Genomic DNA, 16,826 nt, shown 5'->3' with positions numbered 1-16,826 from the left:
TGGCCAGGCCCTTAACTCCATGCTTTCCGGAGCTACCAAGGGTGCTTCAACCCATGTCCCAGGTAGCTGAAGATCATGTCCACAGGCATGCCTGCACCAGCTCAGTTGCAGAGAAATGTCCTTTACCCTGGCAGCCAACAGTGTGTGGGCTTCTGCTGTGGGTTAGGTCAAGTGCTGTACTCGGGATAGAGACGAATCCGCAGGGAGCTCACGGTGTGCTCAGGGAGCAAGACAACACATGATCCCCATTCATAGGGGCAGAGGAGGAATCAGAAGAGGAAAGGAAGGCACATGGGTGGCTCAGTCGGTTCAACATCTGATTTCAGCTCAGGTCATGATCTCACGGTTTGTGAGTTTGAGCCCCGCATTGGTGAGCTTGTGCTCTGCTTCTGGTGAACACGAGCCCTGCTTCAGGTGAGTCCCACTTCTTTCTCTCTCTCTCTCCCCACCCTTGCTAACTTGCACCCTCTCTCTCGCTCTCCCTCAATTAAAAAAAAAAAAAAGAAGAGAGGAGGAAATGAACCAAGTGCTTTGGTCCTCTTGGGGAGATCTGGGAGGAGCTTCAGCTGAGCAGGAGTTCCGTGGGTGGTAAAAGTGGGGAAAGGCAGTGCGGGCAGGAGCTGGATGTGGACAGGGTGATGCGCTGGAGGAGGGGCCAGAGAAGAAGACCTATGATGAAGGTGTGGCAGGAAGTAAGGCTGGGAAGAGTGGGTAAGGGTCAGATGAGGGAGGACTGATGGGACTTGCCAAGCAGTCTAAGCTTTGTCCCGGGGACAACTAGGAGCCATTGAATAGACCTTGGGGAGTGCCCAACATGTGCCAGGCTAGAGCACAGGCATATTTGATATGCCTATTTTGCCACCCAAGTGGCTACATCAAGGTGTGAAAGGTGGGGTGTTTCCTATTACTGAGCATGTGGCTGGTGCCATTGCCCACTAACCCTCATCTCTTCCCTGATCCTGCCACTGTCCCCAGTCTGTGCCGTGTCTTCTCAAGTCTTGAGTCCTGTCTCCCCACCTGCTCCACCAAGGCTCCTCCATCCTTCAGGTTCAGGGATGGCATCAAGTTCTGGGATGTCCATCTTATCTGTTATTTGGATAACAGATATGAGACGCAGCCCAGAATGGGAGGTTCAGTGATTTATTTCAGAAGCCACATCAAAAATCTCTGCTTGAATTGGCTATGTAAAGACTTCTGAGTTTGCATATCAGGGGGCCAGTCCGGGACCAACCCAGGTTCTGTAGAGACAGAGACGAATAAGTGGGGCTCCTCTGAGTCCTTCCACTTAGTGGAGATAGACAGGGACACATCATTCTATCCCGTATCGTAGGAGCTTAGAGAAGGGCTCAGAGGGGCTTTGGGGACTCCATAAAGCAAACTTAATCCAGCCTGGGGTGGAGGGGCATTCTAGGAGTCCCTGGAGGTGGACTCTGAGGTGGACACCATGTGGGGAAAGTTTCCAGGGGTCTTTTCCAGGGGGAGGAGAGGGGAGCAGTCTGGGCAGGGGGAGAGGCTTAACCGCTAAGCACTGCAGCAGCAGTGATTCCTGATCCCACGGGGAGCTGTGGAGCTGGGAAGTCCAGAGTTGGCCAGAATTATGGACCAGGGCCGTCTGTGGCATCCCCTGGGGAACCAGCGGGTGTTTCTGCTCCCGGCAATTGGGGAATGAGAGGCTTGGTCCTGAGAGGGGTTTTGGGTGGCATGCCCCTGAGAGGGCCCCCCCAGAGGGTGATGCCCACGTCCAGGCTGGAGGAATGGGCAGGGAGGTGGGACTATCCCGTGCAAGGCCCAGAGGATTTACTTAAAAATTTTTTTAACGTTTATTTATTTTCGAGAGACAGAGAAAGACAGAATGCAAGCTGGGGAGGGGCAGAGAGAGAAGGAGACACAGAATCTGAAGCAGGCTCCAGGCTCCGAGCTGTCAGCACAGAGCCCAACATGGGGTGCAAACCCATGAACGATGAGATTGTGACCGGAGCCGAAGTCAGACGCTTAACCGACTGAGCCACCCAGGTGCCCCCACACAGAAGGTAGGTTTTACAGCCTGGACCTAAACCCAGATTTTCTTGCTTCTCAATTTCTATCTATGCCAGTTGGATGGAGGTTGATCTTGTTTAGTGGGATGGAGGACACAGGAAGAGAGCTGATTGGGTCGGACGATGAGGACCTTTGCTTTGGACATGTTGACCCTGCGTTTCCCAGTGAGTCATCTAACAGTGATGTTCAAAGGGCAGTTGCTATGTGGGTGAGGTAAGACGAGCACCGGCTGGAGTGGGCAATTTGGGGGCCAGTAGCCTTCAGGGACACAGGAAGCCGAAGGGCTGGATGAACTCACCCAGGGAGAAGGTGTGGAGTGAGAACACAGGATGGAAGCGAGAGGAACCTGAACAGATTAGAGCAAAGTGGGGGAAGAAATCCCTAAGATGCCAGGAGTGATCGGCCAGAGGTTTTGGTTTTTTTGTTTTTTGTTTTTTTTTCCTATGGGAACTTTTTATTTTTTTTATTTTTTTAAAATAGTTTATTGTCAAATTGGTTTCCATACAACATCCAGTGCTCTTCCCCACAAGTGCCCTCCTCCATCACCACTACCTTTTTACCCGCCTCCACCGTCCCTCTCTCTACCGAACTCTCTTTCCCTCTTCCCCTCCCCCGGCCAGAGATTTTGGAGGAAACTCAGAAGCTGGAGGAAGGGAACACTTTCAGATTAGAAGTGTCAGATGAGCCTGGAGGTTCACCGAGAGGACAAAAAATTGTCCTCCACTCACCGAGACACACACTGGACTTGCTCAAGTGCCCACTGCCTGGAGGAGATGGCAGACCCAAGCACACATCTAAACACCCGCTTCCTCACTACTTCTTGGCAGGAGCAGGAATGAAGGGCTTTTGGAACAAAATCTCTCTTTGGAGATTGATTGGAGCAAACATCCCGTTTATCATTTCCTCCCGGGATTTCCCTAGCACCTCTCTGCTAAGATAGAAATCTGAGACTTGTCATCAAAGGAGGGGAGACATATCATGACAGCCTGTCCTCTGAAACCTGCCCACTGCCTCCCGCACCTGGTGAGCCCCCGGAGGCTTGGGCGATGGCAGGCGGGGAGCTGCCTCCACCGAATCTGCTCCCCTCGGGCCCTGCAGGCAAACACCTGGAGCCCTCCTAGCAGGCCCAGGGCTGTCCTGGGACAAAGTCCCACATCTGACAGTGGTTTGTGGCTGCACCATACCCATCTGCAGACACATGCATACACGCACACACATGTGCATACATGCACACGCACACATGTTCCCCCTGGCTGTTGCGTACAATCACCCGATGGTGCTGGAGAGGCAGAGAAGAAACTAGGCTGGTTTGGGGTCTAAGTTCTCACAATTCACACTAGCTAAGTATGCCAGATACCTTGCCTTTTCACACTTTTGTTTCCTCATTTGAGAAAATGAGCTTTCTTTCCTTCCTCCCTCCCTCATTCCTTCTTTCCTTCCCTACTTCCCTCTCTCTCTCCCTCCCTCCTTCCTTCCTTCCTTCCCTACTTTCCTCCCTTTTTCCTTCCTTCCTTCTTTCTCTCTCTCCTCTCTCTCTCCTTTACTCACTCTTTCTTTCTTTCTTTCTTTCTTTCTTTCTTTCTTTCTTTCTTTCGTTCTTTCATTCAGATTCTGCTACTCAGTAAGTATTGCAAGTCAAAAGTGCTAGGGCTCATCCAAAACACTGTTCTTATTAGAATCCTGAAATAATAGTGGGTTTATTATTATCTCCCATCTTCTACAGGAGGAAAGAGATGCTATGGAAGGTAGCTTGCTCAAAACCTCACAACTTGTAAACGGCAGGGTTGAGATGTGGACCCAGGCAGCTGGGATTTGAGCTTTCGGTTACTTTCTTTCCCTCTGGCTTTGTCCCTTCCAGTCCACTCCGTGCATGTAGTCAGAGGCATCTGCTCACAGTCCATGTGCCTGGGCCTCTCTTTAGCTTAAAGTCACTCTGGCTTTCCTTCAGCTGCATAGTAAAACCCAGATGCCTTAGCTGAGCCTTCAAAGCCTCGTTTCTCATCCTCTCTCGCACAGACCTTGGACTCTAGTACCTGGCAAGATGTGCTGTTTAACAAACATGTTGTGTGCATTCCTGTCCAGGAGGGGCAGTTGGGGGGGAGTTGGTTTAATTCTTGGTGGGATCATGTTGTCTCATCTCTAAGCACCTCAACTCTGGCCTCTTCTTTCCTACTCCCACGACCCCTGGCCCCCTATCTTAATGTTTGTGCAGTAAAATCGAACTGTGGGAATAATAATAGCAGTAGGGCTACTGGAAAGAGTTAAATGGAACAGCTAAGAAGCTTTGAGTGAGGGTCATCTATGTACCCAAATTTGTGGCTGCCTTTGGGTTAAGAAAGAATGAAGACACTCTGTCTCTAATCTTTAAAATAAACTTTTATTTTTTTGAAGTTTATTTATGTTTTGAGAGAGGGAGAGAGAGAGAGAATGCAGGGGAGAAGCAGAGGGGAACAGAGAATATGAAGCAGGCTCTGCATTGACAGCAGAGAGCCTGATGTGGAGTTTGAACTCACGGACCTTGAGATCATGACGTGAGCTGAAGTTGGACACTTAACTGACTGAGCCTCCCAGGTGCCCCACTCTATCTCTATTTTTAAGGGAATGAGTGCCTATAATACATCCAGGAAACAAGGAGATGCTGACAAGCACAGCCTTGATGCTAGCTGGGGGGTGTGGCCTGCCAGGAAAACTAGGAGAAATCAGCGCAGACTTCCTGGGGGAGATGGCATTGGCACTGAGATGTTAAGGACTGGGAACAGAGAGGGCATTCTGAGACTGGGGAGAGACTTGCACGGTGAAATGCACATCCCTCTGGTCTACCTCCCACCCATACTCCATGTGCCCCACCCTTCTCTCTCTGGGCCTCTGCCAGCCCCTGCAGTTTCACCTCCCACCACTTGCACCCAATAGGTGCTCAATAAATGTCTACAGAATGAAGGACTACATGCTTGATACGTGGTCACTAGCCGTCTTCTTATCACCACCTTGAACACCACCGGTCAACACCTCCCCCACTGCCATGGACCCCTGCCTTGGTCTTCTGGGTCCCAGCTCCAACCCCAGCCCAGGAGTGAAGGGCTGTGTCCGGGCCCCAGGGATGCTGGTGATGCCTTGAGAATAGGGCTGTGAAAGCCACGGTGGGCCTGATCCAGAGCACTTGTCCCTGCTAATTATTACGGACAAGCCTCCTTATTGAACCTCGTCCTCTTATTGACATTCGGATGCATGAGCTGAGGCTGTTGTTTTAAACGCACTCATTAGCCACACAAATCAGTCCTGTTGACAGAGCGCCTTTGAATTAAGCATCTCGCTGTAGTCATTGGACAAGGAGCAATTTATAATGCCATTAGCAACGCTTTCGAAGGTTACAGGCATCAAAAATTGTTCAGCCGTAATTATTCTTAATGGATACAAGAAATAAACTGACGCAGGACAGCTTTTTCATTAGCCTTCAATCAAGGCTGATGGCTTTGAGAAATGTACAGTAAGTGCGTTTTGGGGAGAAATAATGATGTTACAGCACCTTTCCCAGGAAAATGCTCTCGGTACACAGCTTAACTTTTAATGGCCTTAATTTGACATAATTAAAAAAAATTTGAATTTGTTTTTGAAGATCTTGAAATAAATTATTTTGTTCCCATTTTTAACCCTTGGGGGAACTAAACATCAGTCAGGGAGTGAGGGGGCCAGTCTCTGGGAATGGAAGGGCCATATGGGGAGCTGGGTTTGTAGGGCAGAGGACCCCAGAAAACCCAACCTGGCCTGCCATTATGAGGTCTGCACCCCCACCTTATGGTTCCTGAGTGACCTTGGAAGAAGGGATTGATTTTCTGAGTAACCAGGGCCAAAAGAGATGCAAAGACAGGCCTGTACCTACAGAGCCCATTTGCATCATCCAGGCAGTGGAGCTCATACTAGGAAGGAGAAAAGAATCCCCCCTACTCCCTGGGATTGGGGAAATGGCAGAACTGGGAATAAACCCAGGACCTCAGACAAGTGACTGTGTTGAACCTTGGTGTCTCTATCTGTGAAATGAGGATGGCAATACCAATATCTTGGGGCCATTGTGAGTTTATGTGTTTGTTTGTTTATTTTATTTTTATTATTTTTTAAGATGTTTATTAATTAAAAAAATTTGTTAAATGTTTTCTTTATTTTTGAGAGAGAGAGAGAGACAGTGTGAGCAGGGGAGGGTCAGAGAGAGAGGGAGACACAGAATCCAAAGCAGGCTCCAGGTTCTGAGCTAGCTGTCAGCACAGAGTCTGATGTGGACCTCGAATCCACGAACCGTGAGATCATGATCTGAGCTGAAGTCGGACACTCAACCGACTGAACCACATAGGTGCCCCTGTTTACTAATTTTTGAGAAAGAGAGAGAGAGAGCAGGGGAGGGGCAGAGAGAGAGGGAGACAGGGAGGGGCAGAGACGCACACAGACACACACACACACACAAACACACACACACACACACACACACACAGAGAAGAATGTGAAGCAGGCTCCAGGCTCTGAGCTGTCAGCACAGAGCCCAACACAGGGCTCGGACACATGAACCAAGAGATCATGACCTGAGCCGAAGTTGGACGCTTAATGGATTGAGACACCAAGGTGCCCCATGGAGCCATTGTGAGTTTAAAGAGAGAATGGATATGAAAAGTTGCTAGCCAGTCCCTGGCACATGGTAGGTACTAAAATAAATGTTCGTTCTTAAGGTTAGGGTTTGATCCGTCTTGTCATGGGAATTCCTACTGGCTAAGGCTAAGGCACACTAAACACTAGAAATGCACTCAGACAGGGACAATTGTGTTTGTAATTACTTGTCTTGGGGAGGACACTGGATGTGGCTGAACAGTGACTGAGGGAGTTTGGGAATAAGACATCTCCTTGCAGCATCCCTCCAAGATCAAAGGAAAAATTGGCGGCTTCTAACCTGCCTTCTAAGGAGAGTGGGTCAGTTGAATGCAGGACGTTCACTTTGCTAGGTGTAGGTGTGCAAGTTTGGGGTGGAATGGAATTGCTGGGACTACAGGGCATGGCTGAAAGCAGGTGAGGCCCAGCATCTGCCTCATCCTTCCCTCATCAGTCAGGACTCCATTTCTCCCCCAAAGACATGCTAAACAAAGCCTTTATTTTTTTTTTTAAGTTTATTTATTTATCTTGAGAGAGACAAAGAGAGAGAGAGAGAGAGAGAGAGAGAGAGAGAGAGCGAGCAAGCAGAGGAGGTGCAGAGAGAAGGAGAAAGAGACAATCCTAATCACGGAGCTTGATGCGGGGCTCGAACCCACAAAACTGTGAGATCATGACTTGAGGCGAAATCAGGAGTTGGACGGTCAACCAATCGAGCCATCTAGGTGCCCCTAAACAAATCCTTTAATTCTATCAGGTCGAAAAGGGATCAAACCCCAACTTGTCTGCCATGCTCATGAGCCTGGCTGAGGCCTGACTGTCCCGTGAAAGTACTCACGCAAGGTTGGCTGCAAACCATGCAGGGGAACAAGGTCGACACATGTCTCCTGTCATAATCACTAGCATTCTGTGGGCTCCCTCAGTGCCTCCTAGGCCTTGGTGGTGGCAGACACCCTGTGGGCCACCCCGGTCAGGCCCACGGATCCGGCGTCTGGGCTTGGCTCCACGCTGCCCTCCATGGATGCCTTTTCTCTCTGGGTCTCAGATTCCTCATCTGAAAATGACAGAGTAGCTGGAAGTCACTACTTCAGACGCCAGGAAAGCTCTGCACACGAGCCGCCCATCAGGGTGCAATCTTCACCAGGCCTGCCTGAGCACAGAGGCATGCCCAGACAGAGGTTTTGGAGCCTCACACAGCAGACATGTTGCAAATGGGAAGCATTTTGTCCATTGGCTCAGTGCTTTCCGGGACTTGGGAGAGGAGTCTATTGTTGCATCCAGCAGGCTGTGGGGTATTAGAGGAAGCCGATCTTGAGTTCCACTCATGGGCATCCTCAAGGTCAGATATGGAAATAGTGACTGGAAGCTGGCAGGTCTGGGTTCTACTCCCAGCTTGGCACAAACTCCTTGTGTGGCCTTGTGTGGGTCAGTTAACCTCTCAAGGCCTTAGATTCCTCACTGTTGCATCCTATGGGAGTTGAACCTAACACTGCTGTTTTTCTTTCTTCCCTTTACCTCCGCTTCCTTCTTTTTAGCTGCCAAATCCTATTTTCAAGTGTCCTCTTACACAGATGTCTAATACAGGAAATAAATGAAGTTGGAGCTCATCCGGCTGAGAGATGGGTAGGGACCCCGGAACCTGCCTCTCTAAGGGTCCATCCAAGGCAGACCCAAGAAGCTCCTCAGAGCAGATGACCCCTCACAAGATGGCCCTAGCTTCTCCTTGAAACTTCATCTCCTGTCTCCTCACTGCCCAATCCCCCCAACCCTGGTCAACTTGCCAGTCTCCAAATGTGGGAGGCATGGTCATTCTTCCCTTTCTTCAGTTGTTCTCACTTCCTGGAATGCTCTTGCCTTGTTTGTCCGGCAAACCCCCAGTCATCCTTCCAAGCTTGCTTCAAAGGTGGTCTTCTCAGGAAGCCCAGTCCCATGGAGAATGAATTTCTCACCTGTCTAGGCCCCTACAGGACTTTGTAAACCAACTGGCCCAGAGGACATTTTAGTTACGGGGTCATAGGTCTTTTCCCCTGACCTGCAAACCACCTCACAGGCAGGATTGACCCCTGATTGTGCTCTATGGGGCAGCACTTGGCCCTGATAACACATGCAGGAGGTGCTCACTTAATACAGAACAGGGGACACCATGGGAGCCCAGCCACTCCAGGGTTGGCATACACCAGGTGCCTACTTAGTGCCTGTAGGTCCTGGTGTGTGCTGGTGATGCCCTATCCCCAGGCATGGCACAAAGTAGGCACCCGAGGAGCCCGACATACCGCCGAAGTGCAGAGCCTGGCTCTCAGGTGCTCAGTAAATATTTGCTAAGTGGAATTGCAATGGAGTAGAAGCACATTTCTGGGAAATCTGTTGGCTTTTCCCGAGTCAAAGAAAATGTATTTTCCCTCCCTTCACCACTGGTCAAAAGAGCAAATGTAATCACCTCCTGAAGCCAGGGGCAGACAGGGCTGCAGGTTTGAGGTGGTGGGAGAGGTCCCGGGGGTAATGAGCAGCTACTGTTTCCTTATCGCCATCGGCATATTCTCAAGCTATTACTCCCCGTCACCCTCGTGGCTCAGCCTCCATTTGGACTTCTTCTGATAAACACCAATATCTGTGCAAATTCTTGAGGCTGACTGCCTCCCCAGCCCAGGGGCTGCTCTGCTGGAACTCCAGATGTGTGATAAGGCAGGGAAATACATTTTCAGGCCACTAAGTCATCACATTTTCTGACAAGGATTCTCCGACGCGCACCGATCTCTGATGACTAATATTGCCTTCACTCAGCAGAGGGCTTCAGAACCATCCAAACCATCACCAGGCTGTCAGGTGTCAGCTCATCCCCTGGCTTCACATTTTGAGAGGCCCTCTAAGGAGCTCTGAGTCCTGATATGGAAAAGCAGCAGGCTCTGTGCGGAGAAAAAGGACTGGCCAGCGGTCAGCAGTCCTGGGGCCTGAACTGTTCTATAGAGATAGGACTGTTAGCCTCTCTGGGCCTCAACTTCCCCACCTGTCCACTGGGGAAAGAGAGAGATTCGGCAATCTCTAAGGGACTTTTCAGCTCCAAGACTTGTGATTCTCTTACTTTTCTGTCATTAGGAGGACAGGATGGCAGAATCTCATTGCTGTGAAAAAGTGGGGCGGTGGAGGTGGGGGGAGGCTTAGAATCCTGGGGAAAAAGTAATAGGAGTAGCTGTATTCATAAGAATAGTAATAATAATAATAGCAACTGCCACTTTCCATGAGTTATTTCACTTATTTTTAGCTCTAGAATTAGGCAGACCTAGATCCAAAGCCCTGTGTGTCACCAGCTAGCTGTGTGACCTTAGGCAAGTTACTTAACCTTTCTGAACCTCCATTTCCTCCCACAAAATAAGGAGCTAATAAGAATTTAATGAGACGATATAAGGTACTTATAGCACAGGGCTTAGAATACTGGAACCACCAATAAAGTTTGCCTTAAAAATTTTTTTTTACATTTATTTATTTTTGAGACAGAGCACAAGTGAGGGAGGGGCAGAGAGAAAGGGAGACACAGAATCTGAAGCAGGCTCCAGGTTCTGAGCTGCCCTCACAGAGCCTGATGCGGGGCTCAAACCCACTAACTGTGAGAGCATGACCTGAGCCGAAGTCAGAGGCCCAACTGACTGAGGCATCCAGGCGCCCCTTAAGTTTTCCTTTTTAAAGATTAATGTTAATAATGATCCCCATAATCCTTATGTGTGAATCCTTGTAATCCTTAGGAAGTAGCGATCTACTATACCAATTTTACTGATGAGGGACATGAAATATGGAGAGGTTAAATAACCTGCCAGAAGGTCAGAGCCTGGGTTGTCCCAGGTCTACCTGACCCCAGGCTCATGCACTTGACCCTTGCACTGTGCACCACTGCAAAAACCCCTCAGTCTGCTGGCTCTGCACCCCTTGCTTAAAGCCCGCTTGGCCAGCTGGCACTGGCATCTATCAAATGAAGATGACTGGCTGGGAGCTGGTGAGTTGGACAGGATTGTGGGGAAGCTGCCAGCCTTTAGGGGCTCTGAACCCCTGAAAGGGTGGGCTGGGACTGAAGTATGGAAGTCACCTGGTCACTGCAATTTGGGCTTTTCTCTGGGGAAGAAAAAAGTTGGGAAGAAAATAGACTGCAGTCTGTTACAGACCCAGTGGCTGCAAATCACTCTGAAAATTAGCTTTCTATGGGAAAATCTATATACTAATTAACTCCATGGCCTCTCTAACGAGTTTAAGCACAATAAGGCCGCTGAAAATATCGAGGCATTTTGCAGCTGCCTTAAATTCTACCTTGGGAGACATGCTCACAGCTCATGAGGCTGTTTGCGAGGCTCCAGAATGAAAGGGGAATCTTAAATGATTCATTTCCAAGGGCAGGAGGTGGGGAGTTGTGACTTTGGTTTATTGCAGAGGGAAGCGCAGAGTTCCAGGCTTGTCTGGACGGCTGGAGTCCCTGCCTCAGTGGCCTTGGTTGGCACCGGGGTGTGGCCCAGGGTTTCCCACTCCTCGTAACTCTGTCCTCAGTGTGAAGATGGAGAGGCCCTCACCAGGTCCGGACAGAGACAGGCTTCCTGGGACGTGGCCACAAAAACCGAGATGGGAGGCTTCTGTCGACTCGCTGCTGTGCTGGGAGGACGTGCTGTCCGGGCCCTGGGAGGTGGCAGGCACATTCCCACGTGTGACAGGAGACAGCGTAGACAGCAGAGTCCGTGAACACTTTACTTCTCCCAAGAACTGGCCGTGCTCCTCGGACCTCTGGCCTTCGCCCATCGCTTCCTTTAAATACCACCTTATGCAAGGAATAACTGATGCGGGGCAGCACAGCACACACACGTGCTCACTCGAAGGCACGTGCACACCTGTCAGTGCCCATGAACACACGTATGTGCAGCTACGCCCTGTCTGCCCCACATTTGTTAAACCATACATGTAAGAACATGCACTCACACATGCATCTTTAGCCATCCTTCTACGCAGCACTGGATAGAGATGCCCTTTGTCTTGTTGCCTGGAAACAGCCCCAGATAATCGCGGGGGTAAACCTCAGTGTGCTTTTGCGGGGTGCAGGGTCCCAAGCCCTGCTCTGCTCCCGACCCTTCTGAGAAATGCATTCTAGCCCCACCATTGCTGCCCCCTTCTAGAAAAACTTCCTTCTACTTGGCTTTCTGGATATCACAGTGCTCTGCTTTTTCTCCTGTCTCGCTTGGCATGCTTCCTGGGTCTTTTTGCTGGGTTGTTCTCTCCTCGCCAGCCTTTGAACCTACAATGTCACCGCCCTGGCTCCTCCTTGTGCTTCTATTTTCCCTAACGCCCTGTGATCTCATCCAGACTCATGGTTTTGAATACCATCTTGGGCTCATGCCTTCCAAATGCACACCTCCATTCTCGAACTCCCCCCATGACCCAACCACAGACCCCTATCTAACCACCTGCCAAATCTCCTCTTGAGGGTCTAATAACATCTCAAATAAACATATGCTTCCAAGTGCTGGGGCCAAAAAGACTTGGAGACCCCCTTGGGCTCTCTCTTTCCCTCCCCTGTCACACCCGCTCAATCAGGAAGCTTCACTGCCTCTTCCTTCCACGTACATGTGGGATCTGATCACTTTGTACTGTGCCTACTGCTTGGAACACTCTTCTGTCCCTGCCTTCAGATACCCACGGGGCACACCCTGGCCCAAGCCACTGTGCTATCTCACTTGGATTATTGCAACCTCCTTCGTAACTAAGTGTGTTTCTTCCACGTTTGTCCTCCGTGGTGTAACTGAGCAGCTAGAGAGATCCTTTAAAATACAACTCGGGGGGCCTGGGTGTCAGTTGGTTGAATGTCTGACTCTTGATTTCATATCAGTCATGGTCTTAAGGTTCATGAATTTGAGCCCCACACTGGGCTCTGTGCTGACAGCATGGAGCCTGCTTGTGATTCTCTCTCTTTCTCTCTCTGCCCCTTCCCTGCTCACTCTCTCTCTCTGTTTCTCAAAATAAATAGATGAACTTAAAAAAAATACAACTCACCTCATAACTTTCCTGTGCTCAGAAGTTGGCTTTGGCTCCCCTGTTTTGCTCAGAGTAAAAAGCAGAGTCTACAACGGCTTGAAGGCTCCTGTGGTACAGGCCTTCCCGTGATCCCCCCCACCTTGACCTTGTGACCACCTTTCTAGAGACCTTCCGCCTCACCCACCACTTCAGCCACAGGGCCTTTGTACCTCAAGCTCCATTGCCTAGAACACTTCCCCAGATATCCATGGGGCCGACACACTTACGTCTGTTGTGTTGCTTTTTGGGTAAGGTCTGATTCCCTGATTCCATGACAGGTATTCCCGAGGCCCCTTGACCTGTGTGTGCCCCATCCCCTCAGTATTGATCTCCCTCTAACTTGCTCTTTATTTTACGTGTCATTATGTGTATTGTTTTATTGCCCCTCACCTCCAGCTAGAACGCCTGCTCCATCAAAACAGAAGTCAGCCTGCTTTGTTCCCTGAACATGCTCCATGTCTGCTCATTGTGGGCACCCAAATCTATTTATTGGGTGATTACTGTTTCTTAACCTCTATGAGCCTTGGCTTCTTCATCTATAGAAGTGAGTTACTTTGGGGCATCGGGCGGCTCAGTCAGTTAACTGTCCAGCTTTCGATCTCAGCTCAGGTCGTGATCTTGGCGTGGTGGGGTCGAGCCCGGGGTTGGGCTCAGCGCTGACAGAGGGGGGCTTGCTTGGGATTCTCCCTCTTCCTTCTCTTTGCCCCTCCCCTGCTCGTGCGTGCACATGTGTGTATTCTCTCTCTCTTTCTCAAAATAAATATATATATAAAAAGAAGTGGGTTACTTTGGGATTAATTATTATATTTAAACACCACACTAGTACTAACGCAACATCACTCTGCTCTGGTGAATGCTCTGGCTTCACTCTCAAGTCTCTGCCTCATATCAGACACTGTTGGTGTTTTGATGCCTTTGGCTTTCTGGGGGTGGAGGGTGGGGAAGAGAGTGTCTGGGGTCTTGAAGCCTTTCCCCTGGAACCTCTTCCTTGTCCATCATGGACCCAAGGGGGATGATTGCCCCTGGAGCTTTCTGGGTCCCTCTGGCCACAAACAGAGCATGAGACTGGGGTATGGGGAAGCCCAGGTCTGCACTTGCTCTGTAGATTCTGGGAGAGAAAAAAAAAACCTTCTAAGGGTGGGAAAAGCAATAGAAGGAAAGAAGAAATCTGCTTCATAAATAGTGAAACAGGTGATTTTAACGCTGAGGAAGGAAGGACTAGGAAAGAGCAGTAAGATAAATATGGGAACAATTTCCTCTTATCAGAAAGCTCGCAACTGCAGTGCTGACGTTTTCCTAATGAAGGTGTGCATAATGAAGGCATTGTTTTTCTTGGAGTGTACATTATTGTTGTAACATGGCAAGTTTAAATAAACTTTTTCTCTCTAAATTGCAACACATACAAAAACACCAGTGAAGCAGAAGCCATAACCGTTCTTCTTCCTCCATCAAGATGGAAAAGTAAAATCAAAGAAAAACGATGCAAAGCTCTGAGTGGCTGAATGGGAGTCACCCATGAACTCAGGTTGGAACCATGAATAGTGTCAGGTGTGTCTGGCTCTTCCTTCCCTCTCCATAAAAACAAGGAATGTAGTCAGGTTATTACTGTATCTTGAGTTAATGGCATGTAGATGTCCACAGCAGGAGACGGCTACAATTGGCTGCTTATATTTCTCTTCCCCTCCCCTCCTCTCCCCTCCCCTTGCCCTCCCTCTTTCTCCTTCCTCCCCTCCTTTCCAGTCCATCCATCCTTCCTCCCGCTCTCCCCTTCTTTAACTATGTTTGAACACATGGGATGCCCTGCCTTGTGCTTGGTGCTTGGGGTACAAAGACAAAGAAAGAGATAAGAGCTTTGATCTCGAAGAGGTTCAGTCTTGTAGGAGGGGCATGCTTGTGAGCCGGCAGCCACGTCCTACAGCAGATGTTTGTGCAAAGTTCTATGAAAATCCAGAGGAGGAGGGGCTGGGAAGGCTTCACTGAGAAAGCGCCACTGAGTTGTGGCGGGGGGGGGGGGGGGGGGGGGGGGGGGGGGGGGGGGGGGGGGGGGGGGGCTGGCAAATCTTTCTAGGAGGAAAGAGAAGCAGGCATAAAGGCATGAAGGTCAAGCTTGTGCATTTGGTTTTGTTTGTATGTGTGTATGTCTTTGTGTTTCTGTGTCTGGATGTGCTGGTGTGTATGTGTCTGTGTATGTGCACGTGTGTGTGTATGTCTCTGTGTGGTTATATGTATGTATACGTTTGTGTATGTGTGTTTGTGTATGTGCACGTGTATATATATCTATGTGGTTATATGTATGTGTGTACATGTGTATATGTGTGTGTTTATGTCTCTGTGACTATATGCATGTGTGTGTGCATATGTCTGTGTGTCTATATCTCTCTGTGTCTGTGTGTACATGTTGCATGTCTGTCGATGTGTATGTGTCTGTTCTGTGTGTGTGCATTGTGTGTGTCTGTGTGTTTATGTCTCTCTGTATATGTGTGTGTCTGTGTATACATGTGCACACGTGTGTGCTTGTCTTTATGTGGGTATATACATGTGTGTTTGTGTGTGCATGCATGTGGCCTGTGTGTGTGCACACGTGTGACTGCACGTACATGTGTCTGCATGCACATGCATGTGTATCTCTGTGTGCATGCGTGTGTGTGTATCTCTGTGTGTGTGCATGTCACGGAGGAGTGGGCCTGAAAGGGTGGCAGTGCTGATGGGTCCAGCCCTGCCTGTCACCTTAGGGAACTCTGCCCTGCCTGGGGTCCTGTAGCTGTCTTCTCCTTGCTGAAACAAGGCCATTTTGGTGGAGGGGATGCCCCTCATTGGAGGTCTTGGCCTAGAAAGCTCAGAGTGCTGGTCATAGCCCTGGGACCTTTTCTGTCCCCTGCACATGACAGAAGGCCTGGACTTTCCCCACCACAGGATCTCCCTTTGTTGGGGTTGCTCTGCTTAGGGCTTTCAGGTCACGCAGAGACACTGTCCATGACTCTTGTCAGAGAAAGCTTCCTTTAGTGGCATCTCCTGAGACGTGGGAGAATGCCACTGAACGCAAGTAGGATAGGCTGAGCCAGCTCTGGGCTGGCGGCCTTGGGGCTGGGGAGGCCGGGCCCCTGAGCACGTGCCTCTGTAAGGAGCCGTGGTGAGAAGACATGTGTCCCTGTGCTCCTGGGGCTCACAGCCACCACCAACCAGCACATCTCAAGGGCCAAACTCCACCTCAGCTCGGTGCACCCTGGGGCTCAGTGGATGGGGGCTTACCTACCTCCGTCCCCCTCGCCCCAGAGCAGCTCAGGGCAGAGAAGCACACCCAGAAAGCCTCTGGAACCTGGGTCTAGCCTGGATGCCCCTGGCAGCGGCTTCTCTGTAGTGCCAACAGAAGTGAAAGAGGGCCCTGAGTGGCCCATCCCCTTTCCCTCTGGGCATGGCTGGGAGCCCTGGGAGGTGGCTGCCATTGTGACGAAGAGGTGCCCTCCCAGAAAAGAGGGCCTGTGGCCGGAGAGATCCGAGGCCACTTCGGCAAGATAGGGGAGGCCTCCAGCAGCCTCTGGAGAAGTTGTGAAGAAAGCTGAGGTGGAGGTTGCCCTGGAGGCGCACCGGTTGGTGGCAGCTGTGAGTTCCGGGAGCCGCGTCCAGAGCCGCGTGCTCAGGGGGCGCGCGGTGGCCAGGTGTTGCATGCGCGCATGCTTACATGGGTGACCAGTGATGCTTCTCTCCCGCCCCTTCACTGAGCCTCAATTTCCCCTCCAGGCCTCCATCTGACTCCAGACTGCTTCTCTGAGCTGGAGTCTAGGACGTTCTTTCTCAGGAGCCAGACTCAGGCCCATTCCGTGCTCCCACCTCCTCGTCCAAGGCTCATGCATGCCTGCAATGCACCTCTGACCTGTGTCCTGTTGCAGGCATGTGCACACTTGCTAAAATCTCTTATGTGATTCCCCAGACTCTTTCCTTTATGAGCAAAGGGGCTTGAGGGACCTCAGACTGCCCTTCTGCATCAGACCAGCCCAGCTGCAACCCTGTGGCCAGAAGGCCCAGCTTGTGGTGTGATCATTGCCCCAAAGTATAGACAGACGAAGTGGCTTGCCCGGAGCCCCTTAACCAGTAAGTGACTGGCTAGAAATGCTCCGATGTTCAGG

At 50.4% G+C, this 16,826-nt stretch overlaps 1 long non-coding RNA gene across 1 annotated transcript; it reads right to left on the bottom strand.

Annotated features, from left to right (window-relative positions):
• Positions 1-13,485: 13,485 nt before the first annotated feature.
• Positions 13,486-16,248, bottom strand: LOC115300171. The gene is made up of 2 exons (XR_003912525.1): positions 15,956-16,248; positions 13,486-13,810 (listed from the first exon to the last, which is right to left on the bottom strand). It is a non-coding gene; the product is annotated as an uncharacterized LOC115300171 (long non-coding RNA).
• Positions 16,249-16,826: the final 578 nt, after the last annotated feature.

This window comes from Suricata suricatta, chromosome 8 (assembly GCF_006229205.1).
Source record: "Suricata suricatta isolate VVHF042 chromosome 8, meerkat_22Aug2017_6uvM2_HiC, whole genome shotgun sequence".
In the NCBI taxonomy this organism is placed as follows: Eukaryota; Metazoa; Chordata; class Mammalia; order Carnivora; family Herpestidae; genus Suricata; species Suricata suricatta.
This window is presented reverse-complemented; position numbering and strand designations above follow the sequence as displayed.